Source organism: Anomaloglossus baeobatrachus, chromosome 5 (assembly GCF_048569485.1).
Source record: "Anomaloglossus baeobatrachus isolate aAnoBae1 chromosome 5, aAnoBae1.hap1, whole genome shotgun sequence".
Lineage (NCBI taxonomy): Eukaryota > Metazoa > Chordata > Amphibia > Anura > Aromobatidae > Anomaloglossus > Anomaloglossus baeobatrachus.
This window is the reverse complement of record NC_134357.1, coordinates 452701605-452712390: the sequence shown is the minus strand read 5'-3', so window position 1 is coordinate 452712390 and position 10786 is coordinate 452701605. Positions and strand designations below refer to the sequence as shown.

General features: G+C 43.7%; 1 protein-coding gene and 1 long non-coding RNA gene across 3 annotated transcripts in view; one reads left to right on the top strand and one right to left on the bottom strand.

Annotated features, from left to right (window-relative positions):
- PMEPA1 (prostate transmembrane protein, androgen induced 1) overlaps positions 1–10786 on the bottom strand; it is a 69274-nt gene that overhangs the window by 31683 nt on the left and 26805 nt on the right. Inside the window, exon 1 of one of the 2 annotated variants that reach the window (XM_075350563.1) lies at positions 5587–5605. The exons of the other annotated variant lie outside the window; for it this stretch is intronic. The gene's annotated coding sequence lies outside the window, so the exon portion shown is untranslated. Of the gene's footprint in view, positions 1–5586; positions 5606–10786 lie in introns of those variants that run through there. 2 annotated transcript variants of the gene reach the window in all.
- Positions 1–10786, top strand: part of LOC142311810 (uncharacterized) — a 174808-nt gene that overhangs the window by 154105 nt on the left and 9917 nt on the right. The gene's annotated exons all lie outside the window — the stretch shown is intronic.

The following is a 10786-nucleotide window of genomic DNA, read 5'->3' as shown; positions in this document are numbered from 1 at the left end:
GATCAGCCGGATGGGGCAATTTCTAATTAATCATTTTCAAAAAGCATCAAAGGATGAGTTCAGTGCCCGTCACAGTCTGGAAAAGCCACGGCCACCACCCTCCTCCTCCTCCTCACACTCTACCACAAGGTGGACTTTCTGCTCGCTCGCAGCCTCCCACCCGTATGGGGCTGCAAAAGTTGTCACCCAACTTTCCCAGTGGCAAAACTGAAAGGCAGAACGGCAGAAATAAGATTTCCATAAGAGGCCAAGCGTCTGCCATGAGAAGGAGTTGCTATGTTGAGCGGGGAGCAGAGGACGGGGCCGACAGACAGCAGGGAAGCTTTTCAAAATCACTGACGCATTCCCAGAGAAGAACAACAAAATTCGGAGGTGGGTTGAGAGTGAGTGAAGCGGCTTCTGCGGGTTATTACACAGTCTCTGAGGCGGTGAGTAATAACACAGTTATTTTTAATACGTCTTCTTTTGTATCCAAGAACATTGGGTGGAATGCATTAAACGATGCGGCCGGGATTCGCAGAATTGGGCAGTGTGCAATGAATATGTCCCGGCGCCCGGACAAAAGCTTCGCTCAGTCTTCCAGATGGAAATGAACCCCTTTAATGAGACACAAGAACCATTATGTGCAGATCTCATACACTCCCCGCAACACTGGGGACAAAAAATTCATAGAGTCTGCCAAGAAAGAGAAAAAGAATCAGTAAGTGTAAAGTACAGGGAGGTGGGAAGACTAAAAAGGTCCACTACTTCTGCTGGAAGAACCAAGGAATGCTGAGATCAATAGTCTCAGCACTGAGATGGGGGGAGGCGGGGGGTATGTATAGTCCAATCCAAACAAACTGTACTCCAAACTGGTTAAAAGCCCGTCCGGGCCCCTTACAAGTCGATGTGGCCTATTAAGAGAACCACATTGACTTCAATGGGGCCAAAATATGAACACAGATTAAAAAAAAAACATGTGGACGTAGGTTTCTATCAAACTTGTGACCATCTGACTACTAAAACTAAAACTCCCGTATAGACTGACCCTAAAATTAGGAAAATTATATAAAGTGTGACTGTGGATTAAATAAAAATTGGGTGTAAGATTGGGTCCGTGCCAAATACCAAAAGTAACGGGCCAATGGCTCCCAAATATCTGCCAGCTATTCAATGGCCAAAATCCAATTACAGGAACACCCACTTTTGGGCTGAGTTTTAGAATCCCCTCTGCAGGCGGAGTGTTAGGCGGGCTTAACACGTTGCGACATCGCTACCCAAATATCGTCGGGGTCACGTCGTTAGTGACGCACATCCAGCGCTGGTAGCGACATCGCAATGTGTAATCCTAGGTGCAACGATGAACGAGCACAAAAGCGTAAAAAAAAAAAATCGCTGATCTGTGTCACGTCGTTCATTTCCATAATGTCGTTTATGCTGCAGATACGATGTTGTTTGTCGTTCCTGCAGCACCACACATCGCTGTGTGTGAAACCGCAGGAACGACAAACATCTCCTTACCTGCGTCCACCGGTAATGCGGAAGTAGGAAGGTGGGCGGGATGTTATGTCCCGCTCAGCTCCGCCCCTCCGCTTCTATTGGCTGGCCGCTTAGTGACGTTGCTGTGACGTCGAATGCACCTCCCCCTTGTAGGAGGGATTGTTCGGCGGTCACAGCGACGTCGCCGACCAGGTATGTGCGTGTAAAGCTGCCGTAGCGATAATGTTCACTACGGCAGCAAGCACCAGATATCGCATGTGCGACGGGGGCGGGTGCAATAGCGCTTGACATCGCTAGCAATTGCTAGCGATGTCGCAACGTGTAAAACCCGCCTTAGAGAGCTGGAGGAGGTGATCAGAATGATACACAGTTTTGTGTGGAAAGCGTCAGTAAACCTTGTATATTATACCCTAAAATCCCTGGTGTTATCCCTCAAAGGAGTCCAGTGGGAGGTGCTATAGTCATTAATGATTGGCTAATCACTTTTAGGACCGCCCACTGGACTCCCACATACAAATACCAGGGATATCAGTGAATAAAATAGACGTTATATAAAACCTATAGATCAACAAACCTATATATCATTCTGCTCTTCTCTATACCAAGCTATTCAGAGGTCGGACTGCATGTACTGCGTAAGTTTAGACTACTGGCAAGAAGGTGCCTAGTGAAATGCCTAAATTATTCCTAACAACATTATAATCCTAATTTCAGGATATTTTAGGCACTGCCCTGGTTCTGTTCTAAAATTAACATAGTAGGGACCATTTAGTGGATATTTTCCTTTTACAGGATGGCCCTAGTACATACAGGGTTTGGGATAGTATAAGGGGTTTCGGGGAAGTATACATAAATCCGTTTGGGTTTGTGGTGATGAAGAGGAGGCTCCATAATCTTCCACTCTGAAGGGCGCTTTACACGCTGCGACATCGCTAGCGATGTCGCTAGCGATCGCACCCGCCCCCGTCGTATGTGCGTCACGGGCAAATCGCTGCCCGTGGCGGATAATATTGATAGTGCGCGTCACACACACATACCTTACTAACAACGTCGCTGTGGCCGGCGAACAAACTCTTTTCTAAGGGGGAGGTTCGTGCGGCATCACAGCGACGTCACACAGTGGGCCATCAATAAAAGCGGAGGGAAGGAAAGCAGCCACATTAACGACACTCCCACCTCGTTGCCGGAGGACGCAGAAACGCTGTTGTTAGTCGTTCCCGGGGTGTCACACGTAACGATGTGTGCTGCCTCAGGAACAACAAACAACCTACATTCCAGAAGTTCAACGATATTTTGGAAAGGAACGACAAGTCAATAATCAACGATATTTGAGGTATTTGGGATCGTTAGCGGTCGTTCGTAAGTGTCACACGCAACGGCGTTGCTAACGACGCCGGATGTGCGTTACAATTTCCGTGACCCCAGCAATATCTCGATAGCGATGTCGTTGCGTGTAACGGGGCCTTTAGACTTCTTCTTATACAAGGGTATAAGTCAGTCAGTTGTGCTGAACCATCTGTTCCTAAAACATGTATGCACCTTGTTACAAAACTCTAAATTAAATTGTTTTTTTTATTTATTTAGTTAATTTCTGAGTGACAAACGGTAATGGAGATGTAATGGCGGCCATTGTTGTCAATTGTCGTCCAGCAGACAGGCATAGCTAAGGAAAGCTAGAATAACATTTTCAACAACAGAAGAAAAAAAAAGGAAATCTGTATGTACAGAGGTGTGTTTCAATTTAAGAATGGAGTTGGGGGAATACTCTGTAGGTAGATAACAAGACGGCAATTCCTAGGCCGAAAGCCTGAGCCAGAGTAGGGTAACACCTGCAGTGTAACATGGAGGCCAGACATCAAAGACTCTGATCTCTAAAACGTCTTATCTCCTCCTTCTAGTCGTCTGGGGCTAAGGTTCCTTGAAGCTCTTTGTAACGTCATGGACTTGGAAGAGATTAGACGGCCGCTTCCTCCTGAGGAACAATTAAGACCTTGTAAAAACAAAACCGCAAGAGGAATCGGGCGCTGAAAGAAGACACCGTCCCATAAAAATACTGTACAAAAAAAATAAATAAACAGGCAGCGGAAACACAGGAATTGGGGCGACTGAGGGCCGGGCGAGAGCAGACGTGTCGCAACAGGAACAAGGAGAAAACGTGCTCCACCGCATGTAGAGACAGCAGGGAGGACACCGACTAGATATAACGAAGCCATGGCCAAGGATCTGCTGCTTCTCTTCTTTCTCCCATCCCAAGTTCCCTCTATTCTGCTTGTGTCAGTCTTCACTGCGGCTCTGACATTCAATTCATGAAGCAAGTGGCTCAGGATGAACAGAACTAAAGGTCCTTGATCAAACAAGGACGTTTTGAAATGTGTACCAAAACTGTATATAAAGTAGGTCCTAGATTAACACTAGAAGTCCCAGAGAGGGGTCATTTAACATTTCTACCATTGAAACCCCATGGAGCTCGAAATTCCTGGGACTTCTAGTGTTAAGCAGAGACATGACAGAAATCGGGAGAGATACAGAGCATTTGCAACCATTGCACTAAAGGCTGCTCCAGCTGTATATGCACGTAAAGCGATGGCTACGTCACAGCAGGCAGCCATATCCTACGTGTATTGCATGACACCAGATGAACGGTCGACTGTTCTCCAGAGTGACTGGAGCAGACAATGAGAAAACTCTTCAAGATCTCATGATCTCCACGCTGCATGAGTCAGAAGTAAACAGGGAGGGGGGAGGAGTGCCATAACAAAAATCAGACATCTTAGGCTAGGTTCGCACACTGCATCTTTTTGACGCTGCGTTTTTGTGCGTTTTTGGCCGCTAAAGACGCACAAAAGTGCACCTGCGTCGAAAAAAACGCATCAAAAAATGCATGCGTTTTTGCCGCGATTTGGTGCGTTTTTGGCTGCGTTTTGCTGCGTTTTTGATCTCTGCGTTTTGCTGCGTTTTTCCAATGCATTGCATGGGGGGAAAATGCAGAAAAACGCAGGAAAGAACTGGCATGTCCATTTTTTTTTTTTAACTCAAAAACGCAGGTAAAAAAAACAGATGTGTGCGGACAGCAAAAATGAAAACTCATAGACTTTGCTGGGGAAGCAAAGTCATGCAGTTTTGAGGCCAAAAACGCACCCGAAAAACGCGCAAAAACGCCGCGAAAAACGCACTGTGCGCACATAGCCATAAAGGGATGACACCCCACTGAATGATAATGAGTATCACCCGAGTACTAACCAATAGCTGGTGAGGAAGCAACGACTTTACGGGACAATCACAATATAGTGGGCTGCAAAAATCAGAGAACGGAGGGCAACTCCTTAAAGGAAGGCCTGTCACCAGGTCCAAAGTGGGCAGATTTTGTTTTTATATTTTATTCCTGCTCCTACCATGAGATTTTTTTTAAAATCCACCTAATAGTAGAGATATAGGGCTTTTTATTTAGTGCAAAGTTTTCTGGCCTTTTTCAAGGAGGAATGACTAACAGGAATATCTGGAGGTGGAGGGGGGGCGCTGTTCTGTATAATTACCCTGTGAGCAACGCCCCTTTGGTAAAAAAACATTAAAATCAGCATTAAATAAAAAAGGCTCATCCCATATCGCTGGAACCATAGGACAGATTTGTAAGAAGAAAACACTGGAATACTTAACGGAGCAGAGGGAAAAAATAAAAGCAATAACTGAACACTTTAGACTCGGTGACAGATCCTCCTAAGAGAACCTGTCACTTGCCATAAATATGTAATATTTTTACAGGTGTAAATGTCGCCGTTCTCCTGAATCTGGAGGGTTTTTTCTTTTCTTCCTGTGCTTCTCTCTTCCAGAGATATGGCTTCCTCAACTCTGTATAGAAATCTAGTCTTGTTATCCAAGTGGGCATGGTCCCCAATGCCTCTATTGGCTTCTTGAGTGTCACACCCACTTGGATAACAAGAACAGATTTAAGTACAGGAAAGAAGGGAACACATCTCAAGAGAGGAGCAAAAACCAAAGAACGTCATATTCAGAAGAACAGCAGGAACTACTTATTCAGAAGAACTACTAGGACAATCCCTTCTTACTGCACATGTTTTTCCCAGGTAAAATAAGAAAGCCTATACTCACCTCCTGTACCGTTGTCATTCCAGCGGTGCTGTGGATCACGTGGGCTTGTGACATCATACAAGCCCAGTGTCCAATCAGCCCCAGCCTTCAGACCAAACGAGTTAATCAACAGGAAGTGAGCGCTGTCGCAGCGCTCACTTCCTGTTGATTAACTTGTTTGGTCCGAACGCGGTGAGACAGAAGCTGGCACTGATTGGACGCGGAGCTCACATGACGTCACAATCCCACGCGATCCACAGCACCGCTGGAACGACAACGGTACAGGAGGTGAGTATAGGCTTTATTATTTTACCTGGGGGAAATGTGGCATATGAAGGGATTGTCCTAGTATGGACAACCCCTTTAATATGGACATACAGGTTGTATACAGCTGAAATTACCATAATCATAAATGTATGCCTCCTGGATGATGGATTGTTCAGTAACATTCTTTTATAGCGTTGATCTTCCAGGCTATGGGGCGTGCGCTGCCCAGAAGATAAGATTGCCTCCAGTTTTCACTATACAAGAATTATACTCCCCTTCTCTTCCTTATTGTCGCTGTGATGTCAGGTGCGTGTCCGGGACTCCCGTACTTGTGCATTTTGCCTGCCGTCTCTCCCCTGCACTATGCCGCCCTTTTGTGCCCAGGCACTGGGGTTTTAAATGCCGTGTTATATGAATTTTACTGCCATCATCCAGGAGGCATACAGGTGTGACTAATGGCAGTTGTATACAACCTGTATGCCGATATTAATAATTCAGAAACCTGAAAAGGGGTGACAGATACCCTTTAGGCCCATTCAGTGTCCAATTTTGGAAGGCTTGCCTGAAAGTAAGTACTGTCTCACTAAATAGGTAATATCGTTTTAATGCCCATTATGTGGGTACATGTTGCAACTCCTAAACTGAGCACTGTGTCCATCTATACCAACCCCATGTCAAATTCTTATATATCTGCTGCCCATTTTTTGGGGGGGTGAGTCGCAAAGACTAATCTGACTCTCAGGGAAATGCCAGTAATTCTGGACATATGATGACTATCATGATTCAGACTCATACCGCTGAATGATCGCCTCACTTAAAAGCCCACAGAGAGCATCATTCTAATATGTAGGAACATTTTTGTAGCCCTTCTGTGGAGGTCGAATCCACAATGACCACATACATCTGAGGAGTCGTCCTCATCAGACATGGAGGCACATCCAGACTGAAGGCCGGTGGGGGTGGGAGGTGCGGCCTGGATGAGGCGAACAGAGGGTGGCAGAATTTTTGGCTCTTGACTCAGATACAATTTAGGATTCTGGAGAGATGATGCGATAAACAGATGGCTCTGTGTTCCACTAAAATGTTCACGTATTTCAAAGCACTAGAATATTTTCCGAAGCGCAGACTGCAGAGGCCCGAAAAAAAAACGGGGAGGATGTAGAGGGTTTAACCCAGACACAACCAAAGGGAAATGAGAGGAATATAATTTAGATATGAGGGGTGAGAAAACATTTGCAATGAGGTACACAATCGGTAAGGAGGGTCTCAAGGTCTATAGGAACAACTAGGAAAACAAAGTCATCATCATCTACCAGGAGTTACCAAAATCTTCCGATGTCCTACCCATGATCACCTTTCCCCAAAGCTTTGAATGGCAAATCCACTTGGTATCATGAAGATGCAAAATACGGAGACTCCTTTATGCGAAGAGGACAGTGAAATTTTAGGAGTAAATGCCTTCAGATGAGTGGTGGCATTGTAGCATTGGGGTCTATATATACATTTTTGTCCAAATCATAGAGTTGGGAAGAGGTATTGCAAGTATCATGAGTATTGTTCACACATACAGTTCGGTGTGAACGTTTTAGGCAGATATTGGAATTTATGTTGGAATGTAAGAATGCTTTCATAATCAGAAGCCATAGTTTATTTGTAACAATTAGCAAAGTGATGAACAAAAGATAAATCTAAATCACATCAATATTTGCCTTCATCCATTCCTCTACGTACACTTTCCCAGAGTTTTTGAAGGAACTCGACAGAGATTGTTCCAAGCATCTTGGAGAACTAACTACAGATCTTCTTGTGCAAATTCTTCTGTCTCAATGTAATCGCAGACAGACTTGATGATGTTGAGATCAGAGCTCTGTGGGTTCAAATCATCACCCCCAGGACTCATTGTTCTTCTTTTCGCTTAATCTATTTCTCAATCACATTGTCACAGACCGACCAGCAGCCTGATATGACCCTTTTACCAATTACAAGGGCAAACCAAAGTAAATGATGCGCACTGCGCTCATGCATCGGGTGATGGGTGGCCTGCTTACACGGCAAATTATTTGTGAAACGAGCGCCTTTAACAATGCTTGTTCACGATTATCTTGCATTGTAAAGGTCTCTCATATTTTGGGGTCATTGTCCTGCAGTAGAATAAATTTAGAGCCAATAGCATGATGGATAAGCATCTACTTGTATTTCTCAGCATTGAGGACACCATTAATTTTGACCAAACATCGAACAACATTTGCCAAAAATCCTACCTTCCACCATGCTTCACGGCTTCTACAGACTCATTATTGTTCCACTCCTCAGCCCTTCAAAGAGCAAAGTTTCATTTGTCAGAGCCAAGTATTTCACCCCTTTTAAATCACCAGTCCAGTAAACACCTGCTGCCATTTTTTCGCATCCCAGTTCCTACATTTTTGTGCATAGTTGTCTAGCTTACCATGTAGAAGGAATGACTTTTGGCTGCAATTCTACCTTGAAGACCACTTCTGGCCAGACTTCTTCAGTCAATGGGATTGACCACTGCTATTTCGGAGATGATGGCACTACTGGACATCTGATTTCAAATGGAAATAATAATGAAGTATCTTTCATCTGAGAAATACAGGCAGATACTTATCCATAATGCATCAGGCGTCTCAGTGACTCCAAATGTATTTTTTAGCAGGACACTGATCCCAAACATACAGCCAAAGTCAATAAGATCTATCTTCAGCACAAAGACTCCCAAAAGTAACAATATGGCTCCACAAAGCCCGATCTTAATATCGTCTGTCTGGGATTACATGGAGAGACAGGATTTGGACAGGCCTACATCTATAGAAGATCTGTGGTTAGTTCTCCAAGATGTTTGGAACAAACCTCTGCCAAGTTCTTTCAAAAAAGGTTTATACGTCCAGAAGAATTGATGGTGTTTTGAAGGCAAAGGTCCAAATAATCATGTGGTTTCGTTTTCTCTTTTATTCATTCAATTTACATTTTGTTAATTAATAAAAATAAACTATTAACACTTCTAATTTTGAAAGCATTCTAACATCTCAGCATTTTCTTCCACACTTGCCCTAAAATTTTTGTGCTGCATAAATGTAAAAAAATGATATAAATCACATGTACTTAATACAAATATATACGGTACATAAGTCACTGTCCATAATGCCCAGACTGCCCGTGGGTCTCTAGATGCCTTTTAAAAGTACTTATTTGGGACGTATTGATGGAGAAATCTATGGTTGTTATTACTCATATATATTTAGGACTCATGCTCGCTACAGTCCCTGCAGTTCAGTGTCACAGGGCTTTAAACAATCAAGTGCCAGCATATGGTACCACTATATGATACCAAAAGTACCCCATTAATACAACATCTAATAGAAGATGCCCTGAACCTCTGTATTGTTCAGACCCGTAGACATCTATACAAGGACCATAGGGAATACGGGCATAAGCAAGTCCTTATGGGGATTTTTTTTCACCATGTAAAAGAAAATGCACAGTAAATGAATGAAAATTAAAAATTTAGATCTAGATCTAATCCCTAGCAAAGTGTCAAAAAGTCTCTCTCCTCTAGACAATGCATGCATTGTGATATCCCACTCCATAACTTCACATTCATTTTCATCACAAAAGACAAAAATCTCTCTCTAGATTTTGTCGTCTGGCTGTGAACACATGCAGCTATCTGTCTGACGGGGGAGGGGACGTCTCCAAGATCATTCAAAGGGCCTTTAACTCAAAAAAACCCCCATCACATTACAAAGTTTCCATTCATTGTCCACTGTAAGCATGCAATGGTGAGCCCCAAAATTTGGTAATTATTTTACCTATATGTCTTTAGCCCGTGTTATATCCCGCCACGGAAAAAAAATAAAATAAAAATAATATATACACATGTGAGAATACAAAATATTTTTCTATATGCTGTTCTGCTGTGAGAATACAATATTATATATTGTATATATGTCACAGAGTGTCAGCAGCAGGTTGCATCGGAGATACAGAGAGACTGGAAAAGTCACGGAAAGGCATAAAAGTGGACGTCCTTTGGCTACATGACCACTTCATTGTGAACAATGTCATAGACGACTTGCAAGGGTACCTCACCCCACCACCAGGCACAGGCGTCAGCTACGCTGGACGAAGGACCAGTGGGCCTCAGTGCTGTTCACTGATGAAAGTCGATTAGACCGAACAGAAATAATGGCAACCAATGTTGTTGGAGACATCAAGGAGAGTGCTGTGTATCAGCCACTGTTCTCACCAGAAGAGTCTTTGATGGTGATGATGTTACAGTGTAGGCCACTGTGTCTAGTTAATACAGAACTGCCCTACACTTTTATTGGTACAGTGACAATCACTACTACTTGAATAACATCATTAATCCAATCACTGTGCCTCTGCATGAACAACACAGGTCGAATTTCATCTTATTGGACGACAATGGTCCAGCTCAATGAGGTTGCATCATTTTGGAACAGCTGATGGAGACTAGACTGGGGCACCTCAAATGGAGTGGCCTGCACTTTCCCCAGACCAGAGTCCTATAGAAAACCTATGGGATCAGCTGAGTCGCCATGTATAGCCTCATAACTCTGTACCCCAGAACTTCAATGACTTGAGGGCCACCCTTCAAGAATAGTGGAATGCCATGCCTCCGCAGACAATATCTCCACTTGTGAACAGCAGGAGACATCGTTGTCAGGCTGGAATTAATGCTCAAGGCCACATGACAAGATATCAAGACATTGACATTTTTGGGTGCATACCCATCACTGTTGTTGACGTTTGTTCCAATAATTTGAGATATAAAAATCACCATTGCATACTTCTACTTAAATGCCCTACTTTCACAATAAAATATCACTGTAGCGTAACCTTAATACATTTTCCATAAATTTTACCCGAAAGCCAAATATCCCCAACTTTTTGTGAGTAGAGTATATATATATAT